Below are 14,607 nucleotides of genomic sequence, written 5' to 3'. Positions count from 1 at the left end.
CAGAAAGCCTTTTACAGTAAAATTCCTTCGGGGCTGGTTTTGTTTCCAGCCGAGCCCAGACCAACAGCCGTCACGGCAGGATGGAGCAACTGGGCAGTACCTCCCACTCATGCCCACTTAGGAGTCAGAAATGAGTCATCCCAGTACTCAAGTTTTCCAGTCTCACAGGTGAGGCCAGAACACTATCAGGCAACACAAGTTGGTGAAAAAGGTTGGTGATGCTGAGTTGAGCAAGAACTTTTTCAGCTCTGGCAGTCTCATCGAGGAGCCAGAAGAGGCCCTTTCCCTCTCTTCTTTTAGACAATAACCAAATGGTTATCATCTGTGTTCACCAAGTGAATTCAGCATCCATGCTCCAGACTGTTTGGTAGCCATCCTTGTGAAGATGGCCTCAACATGAGAGTGCAGATCTGCTGCAGAGGTTGGGCTCTGCTTCTTTTGAACACGGCTACAGTGAAAAACAGGGCATAAGACCCCTTGGTGAGGTCTGCATATAATCCTTGATGAGGAACTCAGGTGTGCTGTTATTTTCTTAGATGGCTCCCTCTGGGCTCTAATGACTCTAAGGTAATCGTCATGGATAAGTGGTAAATGGATGGGAGGTACTTTTTTGCAGGTGAATACTCAAACTATGGGTCAGAGGCCATAGCTGCCAGCAAAGCCCAGCTTCACTAAGCAGGGCTGTGAAACTTTCTCCCACTCCAAAGATGGGAGTGGAGGTTTAGAACCTGGTATTCTACCTCCCTGAATGAATACCCTAAGAAACAGGCTGTGTTTAAAAGGCTTGTGAATCCTGATTTCACATCTGCAGCTCCCTGTAGACATGAAGCAGATGCCCAAAGCTCTTTAGATAGGCACTGCACCATTTCCTTTGGTCTAGCTGTAGACACACCACCATAAGGTCTGAGTGCCTTCTGAGCACTACTTTATCCCTCCAGAAAATGGTTTTACATATGTCAAACTGAGGCACAGGTAGATGAAATGTCTTTTTTAGGTTTGCAGATGAAATGTTGATGAGTCAGAAACCACCCTTGTGTAGCCCAGTGTGCCAGAAACAGATCTGTGTTCTTATGATGTCTTATAGCAAAGTATGTTGGATGTGTTATTGAGCACAAGTATATTGTATTATTTATCTCAGGATTTTTTTTTTTGACTGCATAAACCACCGCAGAAGCCTGAATATGGTTTTCTCTCCATATAGTATCATTACAATAGTCAAGCAACAAAAATACATCCAACCTTCCTGTGCTGAACCCAGTGGGAGAAGGGTGCCAGGACTTTCACAGGTGCTCTTGTCTCCTTTCAGAACTGAGCATGTGCTCTGCCTTGAGAGAATAGTCAGGCACAACTCCTAGATGATTAATTATGTCTAAATTCAGCCTTGACCGTTGCTTTTCCTAAAGGTGGTTAGCTCTGGAAAACTGTAGGTCCCATCATCTTCCGTTTTTAAACAAACCAGCTTGGACTGATTAAGGGAGTGGAACATCTTCCTTATGAGGAAAGGCTGAGGGAGTTGGGTCTCTTTAGCTTGGGGAAGAGGAGACTGAGGGTTGACCTTATTAATGTTTATAAATATATAAAGTGTGAGTGTCATGTGGATGGAGCCAGGCTCTTCTCGGTGGCAAACAATGATAGGACAAGGGGTAATGGGTTCAAACTGGAATACAAGAGGTTCCACTTAAATTTGAGAAGAAACTTCTTCTCAGTGGGGGTGCCAGAACACTGGAACAGGCTGCTCAGGGAGGTTGTGGAGTCTCCTTCTCTGGAGACATTCAAAACCTGCCTGGATACCTTCCTGTGTAACCTCATCTGGGTGTTCCTTCTTTGGTGGGGGTTTGAACTAGGTGATCTTTTGAGGTCCCTTCCAATCCCTAACATTCTGTGATTCTGTGTGATTCTGTGATTCTGTGACTCTGATAGCAGCAGAGCCTCACACACTGCGACCCGCAATCCCAGGCAGGGTGTCTGCACTAAAACCAGACAGCTGCAGTCTGTCCTGGTCTATGTAAATTAAGTGAAATCTTAGCGTAAAATGGCTATAATGTGGTTGACGTTAGACATAAAACATTCTTTAGAAACATAGCTGGCACTGGAATAGTCTACATATTGTTTTTAATTTCTGGAAGGGACCAGTGTATCAGATTCATGAGGGACCCTCCTCTGTTCCCTAGCTCAGCTTGGAAATATTGTAGGACATTAATCTGTCCTCTTGGGCAAGGTTTTTATGCTTGATGTCGTGCATATAACCGCTTCCTAGAAATGCTGCTTTTCAACTATTTCATCTGAAAGAGGAGAAGTAAAAAACCTGGTTTATATAACCGAAATTTTGTGTTCTCAGGATTATTTCAGGTATAAAACTCCCTGGTTTTTGAGTTTGTCATTGCCCTCCTCGATGTTTTAAGTGGATTGTATAACCAGTAAATGTATAAACTGCAGAGGTTAATCGTTCACTCTGACATCTGAAAGTGAGGCAAGTGTGAATAATTTATGTTGCGGTCAAGACTACTACTATTTGGTACCTCTGTTCACATTTACCAGGGGCTGTTGGAGCCATTAATGCCGTGGTGCCTCAAGATTTGAATCAGAGACAAGTTATTAAAAACCAGTACAAGTAACTAAACAGTGCTGCTCTCTTTTTGATGCACGCTCCACAGTCAAGCTGCATCTCTCAACCTCCTTGACCCGTGACGTTGCAACGAGGTGACAATAGGTTGGCATGACCTTTCTGAAATCTATGTAGGAACAGTGTCCCTCAACCTTGCTGTCCACAGGTGATGATCCTGAGCAAGCTGAGTGTTGTGGCATCAGCACCCTTTGTCCTCCCATGGACCGTGGGTCCTGATGGCTGAAAATCTGTGTTGAGTAACTGGTTTGTTTCTGTGGAGGTCTCTGCTATGAAATGGATTGTCTTTATTGATTTGTTCTGTTGATTTCTATCTGTAATAGATACTAAGCACCTGTAATAAGTAAATATATATATCATATATGTACATAAAATAACTGAAACCCTCTCAACCTTCATGTCTAAACCATATGCAAATGCTAGTTTCAGTCTCTGTTCAATCCCAGGTGAAGCTGTCATTTGTCTCTTACTTTTAAAAGCCTGATTATCTCACTCATCCTGGAGTTTTGGAAAGACATACAGTATTTCTGGTGATTTGGAAGGCATCCTCCTTTCTAACCACATGTTATTCTTTCAGGATCTGCAAGTTCATCCACATACTTACAGTCCCAACAAGGAGGTGGATGTGAGAGAGAACCTGGAGCACCTTAAGGCACATCTTTTATCTGCCTAAACCTGCGCACTGAGGTCAGTAACATTGCACCTGCGACCTCTTTTAGGTTTATATGATTCCAGTGGTTCCAGGGGAGCTCAATGGAATTGCTGTGGCATAAAATTGATGTAGTGATCAGTTGGCTGGAAATTAGAGTCAGAATTTTTTTCTTCTCATGCAATTTTGACTATTTAAATGTTTATTTTCCTATATCAAAATTTTGTAATGGAAGTAAAAATTCTGCTTCAGTCTTGTTGATCTAAATGTAACATTTTAATATTGCTGAATTAAAAATGTTTACTTACGAGCCAGCTAACTGGCTGAGATGCAAATTGTCTTACTCCCCTACTCTCCTGGACAATTTATATCCACCACAACAGCAAATCCAGAGGCAGTTTCAATTTGAACTGAGTTGAAATAAAATATGCTTGTTCAGTTAAAAAATAAACTGAAACGTTTGATTTGGGTCAAGCCCATGTAGTGAAGGAAGTATTTTGTTTTGGTTTTCCCAAAGGAAACCTGAATGCTTTGGGCAAAATTAGTTTTTTCTTGCGTAAAAAGTTGATTCTGTGGAAACTTAATTTCCCAATAGAAGCCACAATGCTGGGGACCGTCCATTAAGCTTTAGTGCTGAAGCAATGAATGGCCTCTGATGTTTTAAAGATTAACTCTGCAGCCTTATTTAAAGAAACTTCTCCAAAAATCTATGCTTTATTTTAGTGAAACCTTAATGGACAGCTTCTTCTTCATGTCTTTCTCTCAGCTGTAAATATTAACTATTTATATACCTGACAATAGCTTTTGTATCACCAGAGGCCTCTGCAGACATTTGGTTTACTAAAACTCATTTGGCTTTAGATATTTTAATTTCAGCTCCACTAGGAAGAAGCTGGCAGGTTGGCTTGTTCTGAGACAATATTATGCTGTGTTCTGAGTTACAAATTGGCCTGTTCCTCTCTAGGTAAAATTTTTATTTCATCCAGACACACATCAGTGCAAATCCCATGACATAAAGCTTTATATTCCAGCATTAGTACCAGAATCTCTTCCACTATATTTTTCCTCAATTTAAACTGCCAAGCGGTAGTGAGCATTTTCCACTTGATTTAGTTTACTGCTTCAAGATGCACTTGCTGCCCACAGTTAACACTGGTCATCATCCAAAGCCTGTATCATCTCAGCTGTTATCCAGTGAAATGACGTCTTTTCAATGGGGTGATCAAAACCAAACACCATATTGCAAAGGTGGCATTGTGGAAACTTCCTGCCAAGACAGTATCATCTGTGGGGAGTCTTACCTCTCTATTAAAAGCTGTTTTTTCCTTTCATCAGGTGACAGACATTGCAGAATAAGGTGGGTGCACTTCATCCTTCCTTTCTTTCCCCTCTTCCAATAACTTCCATTGCTTCATAAAAGATGGCGGGTTTGGTTATTTCCCATATTCGCTGCTGATGGTCACTTGTAATTTTAGATCTTGCAGTATTCAAATTAGACTTCTTCTCTCTTAAGATCAGTACACTCCTACAAAAGGAAAACAAAAGCTGTTTCATTTTTTTTTTTGTGTTCCAGGTACTGTTTTTTCAGTACTTCTCTGGGCTTTTTTTTCCTTGTTTCTCCGGTAGTACATGAGCAGAAAAGCAAGAGTAAGCTGAATCCATGAGGATCTTGTTACATTTCTACTTGGACATTGATGGATGGCAAAGCATTTGAAAAACACCCATGACATCAATATTGAATTTGAAGAGGTGGGTCACCTGTGCTGGTTTAGCAGCAGTACAGAGTGGCAGGGAGTAACCCAAATATGTTTGTACTTCCCATCCCCCCTAGAAGCTCATGGGTTCACCAGCATATGGCAGACAGCACCAGAGATCTGGGAAATACGTGGGCACCTGCCAGGCCAGCAGGAGTTAAGATTACAATTATTTTTTCCCTGCATACCTTTCTTGCTTAATATGTCAGAATGGAACAGCTGCAGCCCTGAAGTGAGGATCTTAAAAAAAAAGAATAGCTGCTATTTGTTACAGCTCTCTATTAAAACTGGCAGGTGACTGCTGTTATGTTTTCCCTCTCTTATTCCTGGGATAGCACATTTTCCAACTTGTTATGTTACAGCGTGTAATTTATAACCATCAAAGTAGAAAACATTATGCAGCACATGAATTAGCATCAGTATGAATGCTATTGAATGTGTGCTATATTTATAGAAATATGCAGTTATCCCTCCTTGGCAAACCTAAGCTTTTTGCTATCAAGTTTTGTTTAATGATATTTAACTGATTAGAACAGCTTTAAAAGATGTGTGGAAGAGTTCTGTAAAGGACAGTCCCAATAGGTTTAATTTTGTGTGAAATTAGGCAAAGTTGTTGCCTGTTTTGCAAACATAGTCTAGCAAACACAGGTTGTTTGGGCAATGCGGACTGGCAAGAAGGTACAAACTTGTAATAGAGACTCACTGGCTAATTGGATCCTTAAATATTAGTCATGATATTGTGAATGTGGCTTGTCAACAGTGTTAGCATCATAGGCTAGGATCCAGGCTGCCTGTTTAAGATAGATATCTACCTAAATTGTAGGTGCATAGAAAAACAGTTTCCTTAATGGAAAGGCAATTCAACCTCTCCATTGAGAGTCAATGGAAAAGTTTCTGTGATAATAAATTTAGGAGCACTCATTCCCTGGACTGCCATGCTGGATCCTACCCTGTAATCATTACATATAAGATGGCGATTCACATATCAAGCTACAAATCGTATCTTCCTAGCTTTTGGTTCTTAAAACAGTAAAGCCAAGACACATCTGCAAAATACACTAAAAGAACTGTGTTACCTCCACGTAAGTAAATAGTTTTTTACCTCTAGATGCAGCATTGTCTGAACTAGTTGACTCAGCTCAACGGACTGTGCTGAGGCTTTGGTGCTTGCTTCCAATGTTTTAAATGCTGTGTCCCTTGCAGAATAATTTTACTATAATTTAAGGTGTTCCACAAGATATATAGCATCCTTCTGGCTTAATGGTGTAACCAGTTCCCACCTTCTTTTTTAGACTGTTTGTGAGCAGGTACTTTCTACAGAGCCTGTAAAATTCTGTTGTGGAAGTTATGGGGAGATCACAAAAACTTACAGCTTGATTTGTAGAAGAGACTGTTATTATATACCCAGCTTAATAGACACTGCTTTATTTGTGCTCTAGTTCCTGAATATCACTGGAATCCAAATATTTTTCTTTAGAACACTTAAGGCCATCAAAACTATTTATTTAAAGCACTGAATCACTTAAGGAAAAAAGTGGAATACTACGGAAAGCTAAAATATTTTTCCAGTGGGGATTGAAATCTCTGTAAATGTTTTGGCTTCTGTTTTCTTCCTACTCATTTTTGAGCCCACCAAGGATCCAAACATCAAGTTTTCTATCAATTTCCACCAGTGGTTCAAGTACTGTAAGTTGGAATACAAGTAAAGGTCGCTTTATGTAGTACAATTTACAGCCTCCCACACTCTAATATGTGGCTAAACAGAGCTGCATTGTGGAGGCCAACAGAAAAGCAACTTATTATATTATAGTCTTTTATGAAAATCCACCCTCACTGGGCATCTCCATATATTACACACACGTATTGTGAAAACATGAACTACAGCTGAGCATCAGGGCCATGCAGAACATGCTCAGGGATCCCTGAAGGCACCTCTGATCTGAATGTTAAATTGGCTTTATTGAAATATCTCTTTTAAATGAAGCAAGCCTGATGTCTCTCTTGTACTGGAATATGCCTTCTTAATGATGCTTCCTTGAAAGCTGGTGATGAGAGACAGGAATGATGGAACAGTCATTACCGTTAAGAGTATTAGAGTGCTGAATGGTAAAAGTTATTGCTTTTCTCCCAACCATGTTTTTTTGTAATGCCTGCTAATGCAATATAGGACACTGCAGCTTTCCATGGTATGCACAGAGTCACTGAACTGGTGGATAGGTTACCCCCTTGCACATCAATAAATCCCAGTTAGTTGCTGGTCTGCTCTATGAAAAAGTCCTGAGAGACATGCTGGCAGACCCACTGCAAGAAAAACGCATGAGTAAAGGAGTCCCAGAACCTGGGCAGATCAGAGTACTTCCCACAGCATACATAACCCTAATGGGGGTGGCTGATAGCAGGTTGTATAGCCTTTGCAGCTGTTCTGTATGTCTCCTTGTGAGATACCATCGAGGAAAACACTTCGTGAAGACTGCCAGTGCTACTGCAGCAGGGGCAGGGAGGATGCAGAAGCACCCTTGGGCTGCCCGAAGGATGGATGGGAGGCATCCAGGAGAGCCCTCTGGGATGACAGCATTCCCTGGGACATGCTCGCAGATACGGGGTGACAATAGCCCCAGGGCTGCAATGACTAACTGGGACCTGCACCACAGCTCTCAAGGGATGAGCAGAGCCATGAGCAAAAAGGAAGGCACTTTAAATGCTGATGTGAAAGCAGACGTTCAGGGTGATAAGGAGGAGCGATGCCAAGAGCAGGGGCTGCTGCAAAGTAGCAGGTCCTGCAGAACAGAAAGTGAGGGGGTATAGGAGGATGCAGAAAGATTTGATGTTTGATGAGTGAAGGGAAGAAAGGGGAGAGAAGGAAGATCTATCTATCAGTTATGGTATTTACCTTTCTTTCAGGTGTCAGGTATGCAGAGTCAGATGAGTCTTTGACAAAAACTCCTACCTCCTGTGGCCAGCTAGATTCCTTTGTAAGCCCAGGAATAACCTTTTCCCACATCCATAATTTGAAGTTTGTTACTTCAAATGCAAAACCTCACAAAGTGAAAGAAAAACCCAACAAGATTATATCTGTGTCCAAAAGAGTCATTATGGTCCTGGAGGGCTCTCTTTAAAGTTTAAATCCTTTTTGGCTTTCATACACTGTCAAGTCCTTATTTTAATGCCCTTTTTATCCTTCAGTATTTCTTAGACTACTTTATCTCCACATGTTTGCCAGGCATGCTGTAGAAAGAAAAAAATTCTCCAAGTAACTTAGACCCACATCCCTGTTTGGACTAAGAAAAGTAGAGCTTGGCAGGGGAGTACAGTATCTTTCAAACCACTAGTAAATCAGCGTAAATGGAAAATCTCCAGTTTTCACTCCAGCGTGTTTCCAGGTGTGGGAGGGAAACATCTTATTCTGAGCCAGGTTCTGCAGTGGGGCAGGATCTGGTCTATGGGGATTTTCTTGGTGCCATATCCCAAGGTGCTGTGCCAGTACCTTGTCTGACACTGACTTCTAATACCTCTGACACTGGAAATCCAGTGACAGTCTGAGAGAAAACAACAGAAAACCTGTCTTTGTAAAGGAACGCTTGGAATGGACATGTGAGCTTTCAGTAGAAACTGTATGTAGGCAAGAAGTCATAATTAGTTGCATAGGTTATAACAGGGAGCAAATTTGGAACACAGATTTGTTATTTTTTGTTTGCAGTGATGGGCTCCTGGTGCTACTGGAAGTCCCACCATGGTCTGCTTGGCAGAGGTTAGAGGCTGCATATTTATATATGACTGGTTTTATTTGGACTGCACAATCCACTGGAGAAAAGGCAGTGGGAAAAGTGCCTCTCCTTTCCTGGTTGTCTTGTAGGAAGAGTTGTTATGAACACAACTCGTTTATCAGCAACACATTGTTTATTACAGTCAGGAGTTGTGCGTAGGGCAGTTTGGAAGTAAAAAGGACAGAAGTGCCTATAGTGTGTTGACTTTGAAGAGACACTTCTGCTAAAAGGAGATTCTTTCTGCCATTTGTGCTTTATGCAGAATAAATCAATCACAGAATGGTTGGGGTTGGAAGGTGACTCTGGAGATCATCTAGTCCAATCCAGCTGCTAAAGCAGGTTTACCAAGAGCAGATACCTTGTCAGCAAGAAACACACCCAGAGGGGAACAGAAATCAGACTGTTCTGTGCTGCTGGAAAATTTCAAGGCTACAAAACATACCTGGCACATGCTAGATGCAATCAATACTTCACACCAGAGACCTGCAAGTATTGCACTGAATTGCTTCTTTGATGCTCCATGTGTAGTGTTTAATGTAAAGTGTGGCATTAAAATGCAAGATTCAAGCCAAAAGTTTGCCTTTGAAAGTAAATTGGGCATCCACCCAAGTGCCTGACAGGAGATGAGCCTTGTTTTGTTTTCTACAGGCTGAAACCCCTGGGCCCTGCCAGCCTGGCAGAGTCTGAGTCCTGAGTCAAAGGCGGCTCAGTGAATGCCTCTTTCCTGTAAATGTGAGCTTAAATATCAGGCCGCTGAACTGCTGCATCCGGCTTGAATTATCCTGTACTGGTGATGGGTGAACAAAGACAATAGCATGATCCAAGACAAATAAAGGGAGACTTCGTGAAAGCAAGAAGTTATTTTTCCTGACACTGAATTTTCTGAAACAAATAGTGTTCCCACTAATGTAAACTGAATGAAGAATCAGGCTCCCACTAAAGGTAAGGTGGAGAATGTGGGGCAGAGCTATCTCAGCGACTCTAAGTACCAAAGTGATCCAGGACTATTTTATGGGCTGGACTCTGCAAAGTCCTTTCTGGCATGGGAACACAATATTTACCAGGACTCGTAGGTGGTTCTCCAAAATAAACAAATCAGTGCTACTCACCTCACTGTCCAGACTATGGAAAATTAATTATTATAGAGAGTCATAGAAACCAAGAAATCAGCCTGGTGCTTTGGGAAGGCCATCCCAGGAGGCCCTCATTTCCAGAAAAATGCAAACGTTAAGCTGGATAATGGTGCATCCCTCCCGTCTGCAGCTGTCTGGAATGAGGCTCCCCATTTCCCCATCCTGCTGCTCCTTTTTAGGTTTTTAGATCTGTTGTTCCAAGTTCCTGTAACGTCCCTGGCATCCACGTGTGTTAGCAAGTGAGAGCAATTAGTTCTGCAATGTCCAAACCATCTAGCAAATTACCTCCTGAAGTGTGTTTTCTGTGTCACCCCTCCCAGCTTCTGGGATGAGCTACTGGTCTGGGTTCGTACATGCTGTGTAGCCGCTGACTTTTAAGAGATAAGCAGCTCATTGCTTGCACTCCGTGTCTCCATCTCATGCATGCTCCCTGGTAAAGAACAGGAATGAGCCGTTATATTCAAATTTTGAAAATTTGAAATGCTTCAGGGTGTATCATCAGCTGGAGAAAAATCCCATCATTACACTGTTACTACAGCATCCACCTTATTTGTGCCTCCAGCTCAAATGCATTAAACTTAATTACACAGTAGTACAACTCCAAGACAGATTTAATGTATTAGGGCAGGAAAACCTTTAAAAAAGCACTCCATTAATAATTCAAGTGGCACTCGTGCTGGCAACAGAGGGAAGCAAAGTGATGCCAGCCTGTGGGGCACAGCACAAAGAAGCAATCTTAAACTGTTTTGATAAACACATACAAATCTTTAGTTTGTGGTCATTTAATCCAGAATATGGAGGGCAGGACTGCTGCAAGCAGTGTGCTTCTGTTGAATCAGTCTAGCTCTCCACACCCCAAGCAACAGGACAGCCACTTCCTAGAATATCTTCATATAAAACGACTTTTTGGGTTTTTTCCCCCTCCGCAATGGGCAGTTTAAATTCACCTTGTGATTTCATCCACTGTTGCTAATTGTATTCTTTCTGCTGAAGAAGGTAACACCCCTTGGTGTTCAGACCCTTCAGATATTGATAAGAAAATCACTGTGTCCCTCTTCTTTTGCAGATATGTTTAAGCACAGTTCTATGCATAATAGCCATTTAAATCTTTCTTCCTTCAGCCCCCGCAAACTTTTTGCTGCTCTGCTTTTATGATTTCTCACTGTGCATACATCTTATCATTTCAGCTTTGATGGTAATACAACAGTCAGGACAGGTTTGCCAAACCCTTGCATCCAAAGTGGTAGATAATTAATCCTGTTGTTCTTCCATTTTACAATTGGAGTTAGACAATTTGCTTTTGCTTGGACTCTCTTCCCACCACCTTCTGGGCTGGAACAGATTGTCCCCTCCAGTGCAATTTCAGCCACATTCAGTCCTTGAAATAGTGTTTGCAGTTTTTCCCCTTAAAAATGAGGGAGAGGGGAAGGAAAAAAAGAGAGAGGGAATTAGAAGCTTTAGCCCTTCCCATTTCACAACCATTTAATGCCATTATTAACCCTGTCAGTGCTAAAAGGGTCTGCAAAAAGTCAGACCCAGTGGGAGGCTGGTGACAAGCAAAGGGGATAAAGCAAGGCAAATGTTTTGGAGGACTTGTGGGAAAAAGGCACTTTTGAGCAGGATTATGTTGGGAGGTTGAACTGGGGAGGACAAGTAGGCAGGAGGTGGCAGGAGGAAGAGATAAGCAGTGACAGCTGATGGGACAGAGGGACAGTGGGGTGCAGGGAAGTGGCGTAGTACTGCTGCCAACTAAATTTATCGCCTGCTGCAAGTGTAGGGTGAGAAAAGCAGACTTCATGGTGCAGCAGAGAACATGGAAAGGCAGTATTTGCAGCCTCAAAAAAGAGCTAATGCTCTGGGAAAACCACTTGAACTGAGTGTAGGTCTTGGTGTGGGATGATGTGGCATGGTAAGATGGAGCGGAGTGAACAGGCATTAAGACAGAGAAGTCTTCCACCACGATGTGCTTGACATTGCATGGCACTGTAACAAGGAAGACTGGCAGAAGTAAGACCTTTAATGATAAAACTCTGCTCAGGGGAGCAAGAGGAGTCAAAATTCTAAGGAGAATTTCTATGCAAGCATATAGGAGAATATTCTGCTATTACAGAAGCATCCTTCCAGAGGGGAAGCCCAGGGGTCTGCATCTAATATGGTAGGAGCTACAATATTTGGATAAAGTTGCAAAAGCAACCTCATTTTCATGGATTCTGCCTGTTCCTCCAGGATGACAAATGTTACAAAAAAATACTCACTGTTGCAATTAGCACAAGGAAGCCCTGTTTATCAGTTGGTTTTGGTTTTAGCTCCATAATGCTTAATGGTCACAGGAGTTTCCCAGGGGGTGACCGCCAGAGAAGCATCAAGCAGCCTACTGGGGTTTGCAAGCAAACCACTGGAACAAATCAGCATATAAAAATAATGGTTGTTTTGTTTTGTTTCTGAATAATTTTTACATATTTCTTCAGATTCCCTCTTATTAACAGGATTTTAGCTACATTTCTGCTTCTTCATTCTTTAAATGTGCAGTCCAGAGTTTCCTGCTGGAAATGGTCTCCAGCAAACAAGCATTTAAGTGTTAAACAAGCATGACCCTTCCTATTTTAAGACTTCAGCACTACCACAGCCATGAGCATCCAGGGAAAAAAGTGAATGCAATTTCCCAAAGCATAACAATAGAATTTGCCAAACAGTAACCGAGTTTGAGATAGAAAGCTCCTTTTTTGATTACTTAATGACCTGCATTCATTAGTCATAGAGGTGTCACCATCCCTTGTTCCAACTGCATGTGCTTGAGCAGAGTTTTGGATGGTGTAAAAAATCTCATTTTGCAAAATGTTTTGTGTTCACAGTGCAGCCGGAGGTTCCATAGTATATAGACAGGCATCTTCACATGGGTTAACTGCATGGGCATGGGAGCAAGGGCTTGGGCAGTTCCTCCATGTGAAACAATTCAGCAAGGTTGAGGGTCTGTGTGATTGCTGTGAACTGGCACACATCCCCCTTTCTGTTCTGGGCAGAAGAATATTTATAGGTGCTTACACTGTCCTATACACATGAAAAAATGAGGAAAACAAAGCAGGACTGCTCCTGAATGTAATTCCAACAGCTTGCTTACACCCCAGCACCTCGAGAAATATTGAATTGTTCTTGCCTTGTGGGAAGAAAAATGAACTTATGCTTGGGCAGACTTATAGGGCAGATTTTGCCCAAGGGTTGCCTGGCCAGTGGCATGTTCTTATCGATATTTGGTGCACCTGCTGGTCTCAGCACTGGCAGTATGTTTTATAAGTTACTGAATGTGTTTTTCTTGCAGAAGTCTGAGCATTTGGCCATCCTAACTTTGACTGCTTTGTTCATTCCAGTCACTATGCTGGTTTTCTGACTGCTTATAGTCCTTGGTTTAGAAGATTAAACTAATCTTCATTTCATGGCAGCAACTCTGGTTGGCATTCTAACACTGCTGTTGCCAAATGATTTTGTGATGTTACACGTTCTTATTAAAGTAGATTAGTAGTAGGAGTCATACACTGAAGTTACAGTACATGTCATCAACACAGAGTGGGAAACTTTTTGATTGAAAGAATTTCCTATTTAGTCACAGTGAGCAGCTCATAAGTTGTTCAAGGCTTTGCACATGGGAAACATGTAGAGAAATTTAGGACTGAAAGAGGAATACATGAATGACCATATCCTCATCCAGTGTATAATGACATTATCACTGGGGAATTCAGCCCTTATCTGAGTGGGGAAGGAGATGTATAAGACTCAATGCATTAATTATTGCAAGTTCACTTGCTGGCATGGAAAGAGGGGACTGTGTGGTGCAGTAGTAGAGAGTTCACAGTATCTCAGAAAATTTGCTGCCCAGCCATAACTCCTCAGACTTCAGCAGACCTAACCTGATTTATATAAGATCATATCTTGACCTTAAAAGATAATCAATTACATAATTTGTCATTGACATGTCTACTAGATCTATCTGGAAAAGAAAACATTCTTTAGAAAAATATTTAAACTTTGTTGGAAAAAAGGAATATGTATTTGATTAAGACAAAGAAAGGTTTTTCTTCAGAATCTGAATGTGTTAAAAAGAGGGCAAAGCTTTCTACAAAATGGTTTTGTTTAATAAATGCTCTAATTTTCCCACTACTGCAAAGTGTGCATGACCCTCCTTCTAGCAGCAATATTTACAAAATTGGAATCCAGGTAAGGCAATGAATTCACATCCACTCCAAGCACTGGGACTAATCCAGTTGATGATCTTATCCGACTTCTGTACAAGCAGAACCATGAAATGTGATCACTCCAGGGTCTTTGCTTATGAACAGGCAATGAGAAGATGGCAGCTGAGGACTTCAGATGCAATAATGCATGCATATTTCCACCCACCAGAGAAGGTAGTATTTATTTCCATAAATATGCTTTTGTGCACTTGGCTTCAAACAGCATTTACCTCTTTTTTCCTTTTTCCCACTTCTGAAGCCATTTCATTTGTGCACATACACATCTAGACTGCTTTTTTGTTTTAGAGGGAAGGCTTTATCATTGTAATCCACAAGAGCTCAGGACCTCACAGTAGGTATTAAAAACATTTTTTTGACCTTTTTAATATTATACCAAATGCTGCTAAGCAATTAGGTGCAATAAATCTGTGTAAACTGAATGTATAATTGCTCTTAGG

Source organism: Columba livia, chromosome 1 (assembly GCF_036013475.1).
Source record: "Columba livia isolate bColLiv1 breed racing homer chromosome 1, bColLiv1.pat.W.v2, whole genome shotgun sequence".
Lineage (NCBI taxonomy): Eukaryota > Metazoa > Chordata > Aves > Columbiformes > Columbidae > Columba > Columba livia.
The sequence above is the reverse complement of the archived record's forward strand: the minus strand, read 5'-3'. Positions refer to the sequence as shown.